The sequence below is a fragment of the Drosophila innubila genome, chromosome X, assembly GCF_004354385.1.
Source record: "Drosophila innubila isolate TH190305 chromosome X, UK_Dinn_1.0, whole genome shotgun sequence".
Classification (NCBI taxonomy): domain Eukaryota; kingdom Metazoa; phylum Arthropoda; class Insecta; order Diptera; family Drosophilidae; genus Drosophila; species Drosophila innubila.
Window position 1 is genome coordinate 6,621,954 of NC_047626.1, and position 14,432 is coordinate 6,636,385.

Here is a 14,432-nt window from a genome sequence, read left to right on the forward strand (position 1 = left end):
CTCCCTTCTTGACAATCCGACTGTTCGACTGTCCGACTGTCCGACTGCCCGACTGCCTCCCGAAGGCATCTCCGCTGTTGGCATGCAAAGCCTGATGACGAGTTGACAACTGGCGTCGATTTATGTGCCGAGATTTTCCCAAACAGATTTTCCAAGCAATGCGCGTGCCTCGCATGGCCAAAACGTGTCGAATCAAAGTCGAGTCCGTTTTTGGCCAAATTCTCTTATTCTCCATTCTCCATTCGCCATTTTACCAATTCCCATTTGCCAGTTGCCAATTGCCAATTGCCAATTGAAACCGAAACGGTAAACATGGCCCGCAGTCATTGTCGATCGATAAGAGCAACAGTTAAAGCCAAAGTCGTAGCCAGAGTCGTTGTCAAGGCTCATCCATCAGCATTTGTTTAGGCCATGACATAAAGCCAAGTCTCTCAGTGCGAAACGGTCAAGCGAAGCGTTGCCTGATCCCATGACTTGATGGCCCAAAGCACCACGAATATCCGTTTTCTGGCTTTAACACAGTTGCTCAATCATCCTCTTTGTGCAACTGGGTCAACTGATTCTCCAAATCGATCTTCAAATAAACATGATCGGAAGACGCTTAGAAAGTAACCGAAATAAAGTTAAAATATTGATAAAATTGGGAATAGAATGATAAGTGCTTTATATTAATTCAGATTTAGTATAGACTATAGACGATGGATCGAAACCAAACGAAGATCTCCTAAAAATTCATACATGTTTGGAAATTTGTATAGCTCCTTTTCTATATGCAACTCCCAAAACTTTTCATATTCTATATATATAAAACTTCATAAATGTTTAAGAAATTTTTATAGCTTAAATTTTATATTCAACTCCCAAAACTTTTCATATTCTATATATATAAAATTCTTTGTCCTGACTCACTTTTCACTGACTTACTGATCATTGCACATCCCTAACCATAAGTCCTAGAAGGCTGAAATTTTCACACAACATAGCTGGGACAATAATTTGTAAAATAGAATAAAATAAACTATACTCCTAATATTTGTCTTTTTTCTTTATGAGCTATGGGTGAGCGAATAAATATATATTTACAATATAAAACGTGTAAAATAAATTACTTTGTAAACAAAATAAAAGAAAGAAATTGAGAGTCTGATGAAAAATGTATGTAAAATAATTAATATAACAAAAGAATAACGATAATATATCATTGAAATAAAATAAACTATACTCCTAATACTTGTCTTTTTTCTTTATGAGCTATGAGTGAGCGAATAAATATATATTTACAATATTAAACGTGTAAAATAAATTATTGTATTTCGTTAACAAAATAAAAGAAAGAAATTGAGAGTCAGATGAAAAATGTATGTAAAATAATTTATATTACAAAAGAATAACGATAATATATCATTGAAATAAAATAAACTTTGCTCCTAATACTTGTCTTTTTTCTTTATGAGCTTTGGGTGGGCGAATAAATATAAATTTACAATATTTAACGTGTAAAATAAATTATTGTATTTCGTAAACAAAATAAATGAAAGAAGTTGAGAGTCAGATGAAAAATGTATGTAAAATAATAAATATTACAAAAGAATAACGATAATATATCATTGAAATAAAATAAACTATACTCCTATTACTTGTCTTATTTCTTTATGAGCTATGGGTGGGCTAATAAATATATATGTACAATATTTAACGTGTAAAATAAATTATAGTATTTCGTAAACAAAATAAAAGAAATATGTTGAGAGTCAGATGAAAAATGTATGTAAAATAATTAAAATTACAAAAGAAAAACGATAATTTTTCATTGAAAAATGAGAAAGATGAAGGTAGAATATCTTATGGAAACTTTTAACAATATTATCATCTCAATCTTTCTACTCAATTCTTTCTACTTGTGTTGTGCTCTTTGAGACTCAATTATTTTTAATAACTCTATAATGTTGATAACATATCATATAACCAACAAACTATGACTTTTATTAACTTTGCCACTCTCTCATATAATATCTCTGATATCATCTGATAAGATAACGTATAATTTTAATCATTTTCTCGCTCTCACCCTGCAGCTTATGCAAGAAATTGTGAATCAATAATCGTTAAAGAAAAATTTTCCAAATATTTCAAATCAAAAAAGAAACGTGTGAAAAATGCTTTTTAAAAATGTTTGGGATTTTTTCGAAGCGTTTAGTTATTTTGATTTTTATGGCACCTTTTTTATGGATCGTATGCGATAAATTTATGGCATGTGATAAGAAACTTTCGCGTTGTTCAATAAATGTTTATGACTAAGCTTTGGAGATGCCGATAACCCCAATCTGCAACTGGATGACAGGGCGACTTCCAGATAGACAGATGGTTGTGGTTGTTGTTGTTGTTGTTGTTGTTGCTGTTGTGGGGCGGAAGTGGGCGTGGCAGCTTGAAGCTTGACGCTGAAGCTGATTGAATCATCGCATCGCATCGCATTTCACTTTCGTTTCTTCCTAAACTTGTTGACGCTGTTCAATTTCTTTTCATGGGCAACTTGCCACGCCTCTCGTTTCACTTTCTTTTGACTCATCCTCAATGCCGAAAACAGACAACTTTTTCGTCTTCTTCTTTATGCTCATCTTCTTCTTCTTCTTCTTGTTTCTCGGTTGATTTATGTGGGTGACGATTGCAACATCTTTCAGTTGAAGACAATGCCACAGCTTTGTTGCAAGCTCTTTCGTCATTTCGCCAGCTGTCAGTTCCCTTCTACACTCCCCTCTCCCCTCTCTCTCTCTCTCCCCCTCTATCACCATTTCTCCCCCTTCTCTTGCCTGCACTTTCGACCAGAGCTCATCGCTCATCACAATTAAAGTGCATTATTGTCGCCGTGGCCTAAAAAAAAAAATAAGTTAAAACGAAAACGATCGAAAAAAAGTGTTAAGAAAATAGAGGAAAAAGCTGAAAATATGGAAAAATGTTGCAAGTAAAACGATATATATATATATATGTGTTATTTTTACTGTTTTATTATTTTGTTACAGTAGAAATTGTTGGGCAAATATTTTGCTGGTCGAAAAACCAAAGAAAGAAAAGGAAATTACAGCTGCAACAACAACAACAGCAACAAAAGCAACTGCAACTAAGACGACAAAAAAAAAACCTGTCGTGAAATTGAGAAAAATTTTTGTTGGGCTGCTTTTGGGCTCTCTATGTGTGTGTGTGTGTGTTTGTGTTTGTGTGTTTATATTTGCACAGTTGCTGTTGTTATTCTTGTTGTTGTTGCTGGGCAATGTTGTCGTCGTTTTCGTTTTCATTTTGGTTCGAGCTCGCATTGCCAGCGCATGACTCAAAGGCCAAGTCTAGAAATCAACCAAATAAGCCGAGCATCGCAGCAGCGCGACAACAAAATACCCTGTAAACCAAAAATAATTCCTTAAAAATAACAATAATAATATAATTATAAGTAAAAAATATATATACATAAAGATTACGTAGTAACAAGTCAAAAGTGCGCGACTAACACATACCCTGTATCGAAAAGAAAAATAATTTATTCGAAAAAATTTAATGAAATTAATAATAAACAATAACAAAAACAAAAACAATAAAGCGAATTTAAATTGAGCCTTCAGTGCTCGACTAGCACATACCCTGTAATATATTTTGCAGCTTAATTAATCAAGATTATTGTTGGCATATAACTTTTACTTATTTATTTCATATTTTTTATATCTTTTCAGTTTCTAATACCCTTTCTTTCGGCTTTTAAACTTACAGGGTATGTAACTGAATGAACTTGACTGACATATAACTTTTACTTATTTATTTCATATTTGTTATATCTTTTCAGTATCCAATACCCTTTCTTTCGGCTTTTAAATTTACAGGGTATGTAATTGAATGAGCTTGAATGTAAAATTAGTTTTCAAAAACGACATAAATGTACACAAGTTGTACATACCCCATTAGATTGTGTACTGTGCACAGGGTATGACAACAAAGTTTTTTGGCTGCCTTTTCGGTCGCATTCAATGGATGCGAAAAAAAAAACTTTCTTTCATCCGTGGTCTCAATTCTGGCGACAGTCACGTTCCTTGACTGCCCTGAATTGTTCCGAGTTCATTCGCCGCAGTTTTTGGTGTTGTTGTTGTTGCTGTTGTTGTTGGTGTTGCCATGTCTGGTGTGCAAGTGGTCAAGTGGTCAAGTTAAGGTATTGGGCCGACTTTGGCCTGTGCACAGAAATCATAATTTGCTAATAAATTTTCATTTCCATGTCGCGTCGTTGTTCACATTTTTGTAAAGTGAAAGTTCCCGCGGCGAACAACGTTGCCAAAACGATGTGAACATGGCGCCGAGAGCTTTTCTGGGCCCTGGTCATACGTGTAACGCCCCTACCCCCCTCACCCTCTCTTCACTCATCACTTTCCTTGGGCTTTTTCCACTTGCTTAACGAAAGACTCAGAACACAAACTTGCTACTTAGACTATGCGTTATGCTAATTTCATATATTTTATTTACAAGTTTGTTACAGAGTATGTTTTAGTCTATCATATTCTCGTAATTTAACCTTGCGATTATTAAGCACTTATTTTTCTGTGTATTTCTAAGCTATTTGAACTTTATGATTTTATTATAGAAATCATTTTGATAGAGGATACATTCTAGTTCGTCATTTTCTTGCCTCAGACATTCAAGTTACGATTTTTGTTGTCCAAGCAGCTCTTTTTGTTGTGCAGCTAATTACAGGCTATGTCATAGTATATCAAATTTCTGCCTCAACTTAAGATATTGTTTATTTTGGTATTTCTTAACAATGTAGACTTTTTAACTTTATTATGGGGTATATTGCAGTCGACCAAACTGCCGATCAAATATTTTTTTTAGACATTCTTCAGCAAGAGAAATTTAACTGGCTAAAGACAGGTTAATCTTAATTGTTTTTTATATTCTTAATACTTTACATTAGGCATAAAATATTCTGACAGTTTATGCTCTAATCGATCACTTTCAGCTCTTTAATATATACATTTTGAATTTATATACTCCAATTAAAACTTTTGTTAGTATAATACAAAGATTTCTATGATCTTTATTATATATAACTGGCTTATGGGATATGCTTTAGTCGATCATTGAATTTTAATGACAAAATAAAGCGGACTTAAAAAAGTTTTATTGCTATAACTTTTTTAGTTTTACTATACATTTACTGAAAAAGTTGCTTACAGGGTATGCGCCAGTCGCATGTACCCGTGCTCTTTGACATTTGTTGTAGCTTTAAGTGTAATTACACACATTGCCTGTTGTGGTTGTTGTTTGTTTAGTTTTGTTTAATTAAAGCATAATACTAAATAGACATAATCTGAAATTTCACTCTCGATTTCTGTTTAGAAAACCTCAAAAGCTCTGTATATTAAAAAGAAAGAGACTCAATTTCGGAGGAGAGTTGAAAACTAGTTTCTTATTACTTCTTTTCTTCTTCATCTTCTTCTTCTTCTTCTTAACGACTGTTAGTTTCACTTTTATTAAGTAATTTTGAAGAGACGTCGAAACGGCAACCGCAACTGCCACTTGTCAATTGCAGAGAAATATATTGAGATACGGATGCGGAATGCTGCTGCCAAAGATACAACAACAAATATGATAGCAACAATAACAATAACAGTAACAACAGCAACCACTACATTAACGATCACAACAATTGAGATGATGAGGAAAAAGCATACGGCAATTGGTAATTGGCAAATGGTTAATGGTAAATGGCAAATAAAACAATTAAACGTCGGCCACATTAAACAAAAAAGCAGCTCAAATGCTTCAGCGCACAACAGAGAAGAGTGTGTGTGTGTTTGTGTGTGTGTTTGTGACTACGATGCATGTGTCTTGATAGTCTAAAAGGCAAGAACGTAAATTTCATGACTGCACATTTGGCACACTAAAAAATGCTACAGCAAAAACCAAAGGCACAGGGTAGAAGTAAGGGCAGGGAGTAAGAGAGAGAGAGAGAGAGAGAGAGAGAAAGAGAGTATGAAGAGAGGGGAGGGCAACATTAAATGCGCGTACTTTGAAGATTAAAATCACAGCATAAATTGAGACAATTTCAGGCCACAATAAATTTCTGTTGCTCTCGCTCGCACTCACAAGCTTCCTCTCTCTTACTCTTTTCATCTCTCTCTCTCTCTCTGTCTCTCTCTCTCTCTTTCCGCGTTCTTTTGTCACAGTATTTGTTCGTTGGCGTGACGAGTCTACTCTCGTTTTCCAGCACTTTCTTCATCTTGCACTGCATATCATCTGCGATTCACGATCCACCACCAACAACATCATCATAATTATGTTCATCACCATCATCATCATCATGCAATCTTAACTCTTCGATCTGCATTTTTGTTTGACTTGATTCTAAGCGAAAGTTTACATTAATTTTACTGTGTAATTTATAGAGCATATATAACCAGAAAATCACATTAAGTTCAAATCTTAACTCGACGATCTTGCAAAAGTTTCTTTTAGTTTATTCAACTGAATCTCAACCTTTGTTATACCACTGTTATCTATTGAGGATATTTATTTATAATTATGTAGAGCAGTGTGTAGAAATATTTTCGAAGAACTGTGGAATCTCTATTTTTTAGATTGATTAAGATTTTAATCATATCTTTTCATATATTTGTACATACATACATTTTAAGACTTTCTTAAATTGTAATTTTTAAATAATTAAACTGTTTGTTATTTACTTTATTTTGTTCACTTATGAGTTTTATTTTTAATTCTTGTTGTTTAATATTTAATATTGTTAAATTTTATTTTTTGATTTTTTTTACATTTTGTTATCCTTTATATTTACTAACGAAATTTATTTTAAATTGTTTTTTTCATATATAATTTTGTTTATTAAATGAGGCATTACTCACTAATATAAAACTTTAAGGATTCATGTGAGATCAACAATTTGTAACTTAGGATAAACATTGATAAACATTGATAAAATATTTATTTTTGTATTTTCATTCTTATTTATTTAATTAAAATTTTGTTTTCAAGAATAATAAATAAATAAATACATAAATATGGTTTCATCTTTAAGTCTAAATTGTTCTCGCATTTGTTTGCTCTATCAACACTTTCGCAAAGAAATTGTCGTTGTTGTTGTTGTTGTGTGTTTTTGTTGCTGTTTTTCTCACGCATTTGTCAAGTCGACTTTTCTCCTTTCTGTTTTCAGTTTGCGAGTTTTTGTCTCAGTTTTAATGAGCGGGTCATCAAGGCGACATTTGGTCATATCATAAATTATATTTTCTACATTTCACACACACTCACACACACACACACAGCTCTCTTGGCAATTGTCACTTACACAATGTTTTCATTTTCATTTTTCGCGCTCATTTTCAATTTTTCACATGTGTATTTTGTGGCATTTGTTGGCTTTTGGTTATGCTCATACCCTGCAAATAGGGTCGCTGCATTTTTAGCATAACGAGTGCAAAAGTACAGTACTGTTAGTAGTTAAAGTTGCTTTTGGATTTAAATTAAAAATTGTGCTTAAAAATATATATCAGAATTTGTTGACAAATTTATCTATGTATAAATATATCATAGGATATATATGAATATGTATATTTGACTAGGATTTCATGGGGTATATAGCTTATATAGTTTTAACAAGACTACTCCTTTTTAATTAGCTTATTCGAAGTTTAATTTTTGCTTTTTATATTCAAGAAGTTTTGTAAAATAAAAACTTATTGAGTTTACTTGAGAAAAAAGGTAACAGAAATGCTATGTACAATTTTTTTTAAACTAAATTAAACTACTGGGCTTTAAGATTAATATATAATATATCAAATAAAACTCTTAAATATATAATCGTTTTCTTTTAATGAAACTTTTTTATTCTTTAAAAGCTGCAAGTCGCTTTTGAGTTTAGCCAAAAATAAGTAATAAAAATTATATTTTAAAGTTGTCAGATTGTTGGACTGTTGTTTTAAGAAGTAATTTTTAATTTTTTGACATATTCAAAGCTCACGTTTTGCATTTAGTTTCATAGAGTAACTGCTAGTCGTGCATAATCGTAAAATACACTTGTCTTTGTACCATTTTTTTTATTGATATTGCAGTGATAAGCGTTGTTGCCACTTAGTAGAATTGCTGCGATTGCCGTTGTTGCATTGTTGCTTTGCCTGTTGTTGTTGTTACTTCCCATAGCAAAATTTTGGAGGCACAACGGGGCGTATGCGCAATCAAACCGAGCTGCAGCAATTGCAGATGCCAACGGACTGTGAACTGCAATATGTGTACAGATAGACAATTTGATTGTGAGTGCTACAAATGGGGAAGATGAGGCACGTATTTATTTGGGCTGTGACCTTGCAACCCTGCAACAGCAACAGCGACAGCAACAGCAGCAACAGTTGCAGCTTTCACGCCAGGCGATGCGATGCGGAAATGTGGCAAGTTGTTGTTGCATGTGTTGTTGTTGCTGCTGCTGCTGCTGCAGTTGTTGCAGTTGTTGGCTGCACTTCCAGGCCATTCGTCACACGTCTCGATTCGCTGACAACGCGCAATCCTCACAGCAACAACAACAACAGCAGCAACTGCAACAACAACAACAACAGCTAATCATAATTTCAGCCAATTTAGCGACAAGTGTTGCTGCTGTTCTTGCTGCTGTTGCTGTTGCTGTTGTTGTTGCTGTGCAGTGACTTTCTCCCGACCTCGTTTAGTTCGCAGCGATTCCAATTCCGATTCCTAAAATAAATTATTGACACACAAATTGTTGTCGCTGTTTCTTGTTGTTGTTGCTGTTGCTGTTGTTGTTGCTGTTGTTGTTGCGTCTATTGACCCGCAGCAGCCCCAAAAATCAAAAACAAAACTAAAATCAACAACAACTTTTAGAAACTCTTTTGCTCGTCTGTTGGTTTTATTTAAATTTTTTCTTCATTTTTTTTTTTGGCCAGGCCATAATCGTAAGTTCCAAAACCAAATAGGAAGCAAAGCAGCGAGCGCAACTTTAACAACAATTTATTTGCATATTTTTACGCTCAACGCTTTGTGGTGGCAAGGGGGAATCAAGGTGGTGGAGTGGCAGGGGCAGCGGTATGGTCAGTATGGCCACACGGGTCACTGGGCAATGCGTGGAATGCGTTAATTGCCCTTGCAGCTGAGAGCTTGCTAGAGTAGGGTATGCAGAGCTTGGATACCCTGTAAAGATAACAAAATGAGATGCCAATCAAATATACTTACTATACAATATATATACAGCTACAAACAAATTTTTGCACTCCACACTGCAAAACTAACCCCAAATAACTAAGGTATTTAGCAGGCGATCATAATGAAATTTTCAGAATAGTTAATACAAATATTATTCAACAAACATGCTAAATATTAAAAATATATTTACATAAATTTTACTTTTATAAAGAAAGAAAAATTTGAGTTGTATAAGTCATAAGAAATACTATAAATTAAATTTCCACTGACCATTGGACGAAAAACGACACTAATATTAAAAAAAAGAAAGATATTTTTTAATAATATTTGAATTTTTTGTTTTGTGAAAAATTCGAAAAATTAATTTATTTTCAATTGCCTTGTTTGAGTTGGTCTGTTTTATTAATAAATTAACTAATTTAAATGTTGTTTATTCTGAAAAACCCACTGCTAATATACCCTAGTCAAACATGTCTACAGAGTACCAAAGAAAAAAACAGTTAGGCTCAGGTCTAAGCGCTCATCAGGTGTTGGCAGACCAATAATTTTAGCCTGGGAGGCAAACGCTTAGAAACTTAACGAACCATAAATTCTAACTAGGCACAGCAACAAACACAGCAACAAACACAACAACAATAACAACAACAACATCTTACATTCAATTGGGCATCGAAAGTGCTCACAAAAATTGCCAGTGAACAATTTCTAAATGAAAATATTTTCCAACACATTCAATTATCAAAATGAAAGTTGCAAGCTTAATGGCAGGAGGGGGAAGGGGGGGAAAGGGGAGGGGGCAAGTACAGTGGCTCGTCAGTTCGTTGGTTCGTAGGAGCATCAAGCGGTCAATCGGCACGTAGGCAACATCTATAAAATTGTCAAATTGGCAAAACGAGGCATAGAAGGGTTAAGGCAGTTTTTGGGGCGTGACGCACGTGCTTGGCATCAGCAAGAAATCAAAAGCCAACAATTTGCTGCCTGCTGCCTGCTGCATGCCGCTGGGTGCGGCAAGTGCGACGAAGTCAAATAACCATACCCAGACAAAAGACTCAGGCAACGAACTTGCAAGGCAAAAAAGACTCAGGCAACGAACTTGCATGTCAGCAAAGACTCAGGCAACAAACTTGCTCAATTGTAAGACCAGAATGAAAGACTTAGGCAACAAACTTGCATAAAGAACCTTCTTTTCGTTTGCTTCCTGGAATCGCACCTGAGTCGCAGCCAGAGTTATCGATGATTAGGGCCAAATCCAAAGATAGATGGGGCACTTTTAAAGACCTAACACTAGTGATGTGAATCCAAACTGTAAACAGTGACAGTGATGCAGAATTAAGTTATAGATCAAAAAATTATACAAATTATATTGTTTTTTTCAATTTTGATGCCGAATCAAAATAGAGCTCAAATAATATTAGCATTGACATGCCGCAAAGAAATCCGCTAAGATTTCACAAAGTTATAACCGTTTGAAGTTTATGAAAAAGTGGACTGTGATGGTAAAAAATTCAATTTTGATGCAGAATTAAATTTAACACAGATACTTTGAATTTTTTTGAAAGAGTGTCATCGATTCTATCGATAACTTCATTTCGCTTTTGTTTGCCATTTAAAATTACAAAATGTATAAAAATGAAAATTACAGTTTCCGTGTTGAATGTGCTTGGATATTTGCTAGTCGTGTATGCCCCATCTAGAGTCATTCTCCACTTGCTGCTGTTATCGAGTTCAATATAATATTTCTTTTGCTTGCCACACAAAAACAAAAAAACAAAAGCAAACCAAACGCAATAAAAAATGTCATCTTTCTGTTGGAAATGAGTTGCTGTTACAGTTGCTTGCCCCATTATTAAGTATGACACAACCAGCAACGACAACAAAAACAACAACAACCAGCATAAGCAACAAAAACCATAAGACAACTGCAAAATCGAGTCAATCTGTCAGACTCCAAACGCAACTGAAGCTGAAACGGACCAAGATTTGTCCAGCCGGCCGCTCTGAATGCCTTTGCTTGACAGTTGGTGGTGCTGGTGGTGGTGGTGGTGATGTTGGTGGTGCTGCTGCTTGCGGTGGGTCTAAGGCACCACTTAGCTACCCTGCATTGTTTTTGGACTTTATTTGATTTCATTTTAAGCTTTGTTTTTGCAATGTTTATTGTTGTCGCTGTCACACACTGTTTTATTGTTAGTGGTGGTTGTTGCTGTTGTTGTTGTTGTTAGTGGAGTTTATGTAACAAATGTTGAATTCTTCGCTGGGCAGGCATTTCACTTGGATTGTTGCAGTCATCGTCATTAGTGTCCAAAAAATGAAATGATTGCAAATACTCCTTGTATCAAAGCCAGCTCAAGTGGGTTAGCTGCAGTCAGTTGTTGTAGTTGTTGCTGTTGTTGTTGTTGTTGTTGTTGCTGCTGTTGTTAAGGGCCAACATCACAGCTTCCAAAACAACCAACAATCTTTTTACTTTCGTTTCATGTAAGCGCCGCACATTTCACTTTACATTTTTGCACACTGTCTTTGTGTGTGTTGCAAGGTGGTTGGCGGTGGTGCGGGGTGTTGCACTGCTGCCAGCATAACTGCGCCTGCGCTCAGGGTGGTAATCAGCGGCCCAGTAACAAGTCCAGACTCATACTTGCCTTTATTTTAAGTGCAGTCACCTTTATTTTTTTGCCTACCTTCCATGATTTTATTTTAAATATGTTTGTTAGTTTTTTTTTCTAGGGGGTTTTCAGTTTTTCCGCTTTTTCAGCGTTTTTCATATTGTATAAGTAATAACCACATTGAGTTAGCCCCACTTACAAGTGCCCACCGGGAAGCTGAATTTGAATTTGAATTTGGCAATTCAACCACTATCAGAGTTGGCAGAGTGGAGAGAGAAGTGAGGAATGAGAGGGTGAGGGGAAGAGGGGCAGACCAACGAGCACTCTTGCCACACTTTGTGGGCGCACAGTGGTGCCAAAACAATCACGCACTTGACGTGCTACACATTCATCACATTCACATAAGTGAAGTTTTTTTTGTAGACAGTGCAACATCTTCAGTCTGTTTTGCAACACTGTTTCACTTTCTCGCATTGGTGCAATGACATAATCCTAGTTATAATATCGAATAGATTCCAACACCTGTTTTAGACTCTTCTCAACACTAGAACCTCTTAAAAACGTACTTCAATTTTAATTAATCAGTTGACAGCTGAAAACTTAAACTTTAATCGGAAAGATTCTGAAATCTCAAAGTTTTAGCAACAATTGAATAGCACTATTAGCAAATTATTATGAAACTTTCAGAATACAAAAAAGATTTTTTTATATTATTTTTCTACTTAAAATCACTGTCCATTACTATCCGAAATTTATAAAACTTTTGGGATTATATTTTATAACATTTTAATTAATTGTTAGCAACAATTTAAAAGAATTTTATGAAATTATTATGAAACTTTTAGAATACAAATAAAATTTTCTTATATTATGTTTCTACTAAAAATCACGGTCCATTATTATCCGAAATTCATAAAACTTTTGTGATTAAATTTAATATCATGGTCTCCACTCCACTCTTTAAGAATTTGCTAAATATATGATAGAGACTATATTAGGTTAATTTTATATTTTAAATACATTACAATACTAACTCGCATTGTCTATCTTCCAATCTTTTGGAAACTTGTATAAATTTTGCATATTATTTTTTTATTTAAATATATTTCTCATGATTTTATTTTAACTTCTATGAACTGTTCTTAGTTGACACCAAATATTTAATTAATAAATATAATAAATAAATAATAATAAAATAAGTGTTGTCCATATTATTGCTATGTGTCTGAATTTTCTACAACAACTTCAATATTTAGAATATCTATAATTATTACTGTAATTATTATTATATACTCCCTGATACCTGGAGCTTAAGCATTTCTATAGATACCATGACTTTTTTTAGAATAGTATTTAGTTGTACAATTTTTCTATTAAACTGTTCAGATCTTAACGAAACTATAGATCTAGAAAATATGGTTTTAAAGATCAATATATACCGACTTATTGTCTTAATTTATTAGAGCTATTCAAGTTATTTTTCTAGTATATTCTTTCAAATCTTCGCAGGTTACGCATATATGTAATTATTCGCGCATCTATACATATTATTATGTATACTTCTATAGAAACGCAGTTGCAAAGTTCTTCAGAATCTTTGGAATGAGAACTGCAGAAAAGAACAGAGAGCTGAATAGCATTTGACTTGACTTAGATACGAAGAGTGCTCCTCAATGCTCCCCATTCTGAAGTGGAGCAGACACATTGTAAGCCCATTTTCAGGCCTTGGCTTTAGCTTTGGCTCGTGGCAATTAAGCAGGGGGTAGGGAGGGGCAGGGAGGGGAAGCTGCAGGGCAGCTGCTGAAGGCAATGAGAGAGGCGGGAGTGAGGAGGGGGCAGGGGGAGGGAAGGCAGCGACTCAGAACATTAATCTTGAGACTTTGCTGGAAATGAAAAATAATAAAGCACTAAATGGAAAATGAAGCACGCTGCCATGAGGTGGGAAAAGAAGAAGAGGACGGGGGGGAAATACACTGAGACAAAAAATATTCTTAAAACTCTTGATCTCTTTTGGTCTCAAAACTAAGAATATTGGTCAAAAAAATGTGTTGAGAACTTAAAATTCTTAAATTAAGAGAACACATCTTGATTTTAAGAACATTTCAAATAATACCAAGTCACAAAAAAATAAAAAAATTAAAAGTTTTTAAATTTATAAATTTTCAATGTTGTTTTTTTATTTTTTGAAATAAATACTGAAATGTATACTTTCCAGACAATTTAAGATTTTAATTCTTATATTAAGAACTTGGTTTTTTTAGATTAATATTTATAGTATTAATAATATGGTCTTAAAATGGTCTTATTTTAAGCACAAAATATGAATATGAATGTTCTTGAATGTTCTTCTTAGAAGATGGTCTTTTTTTTTGAGTGTAAATAGAAAGAGAGAGAGAGGAAGAGAGGGAGAGGGAGAGAGGCACGAGGCACACTCTTAATTGAGCATCGTGAACGCAAATGCAGCAATTCGTTGTGCTTCGTCGGCTGCGGCACGTTGCCCAGAAAAGAGGTGGCAAGAGGGGGGAAAGAGGCGAAAAGAGTTTGGCAAGAGGTGGCAAGCGGGGGAAAGAGGGAGAAGTAGGGGGAAGGGGAGCACACATTCTTTGCTGCAGTTGTTGCGTGCGCTGACTGTGGCACTGCCACTTG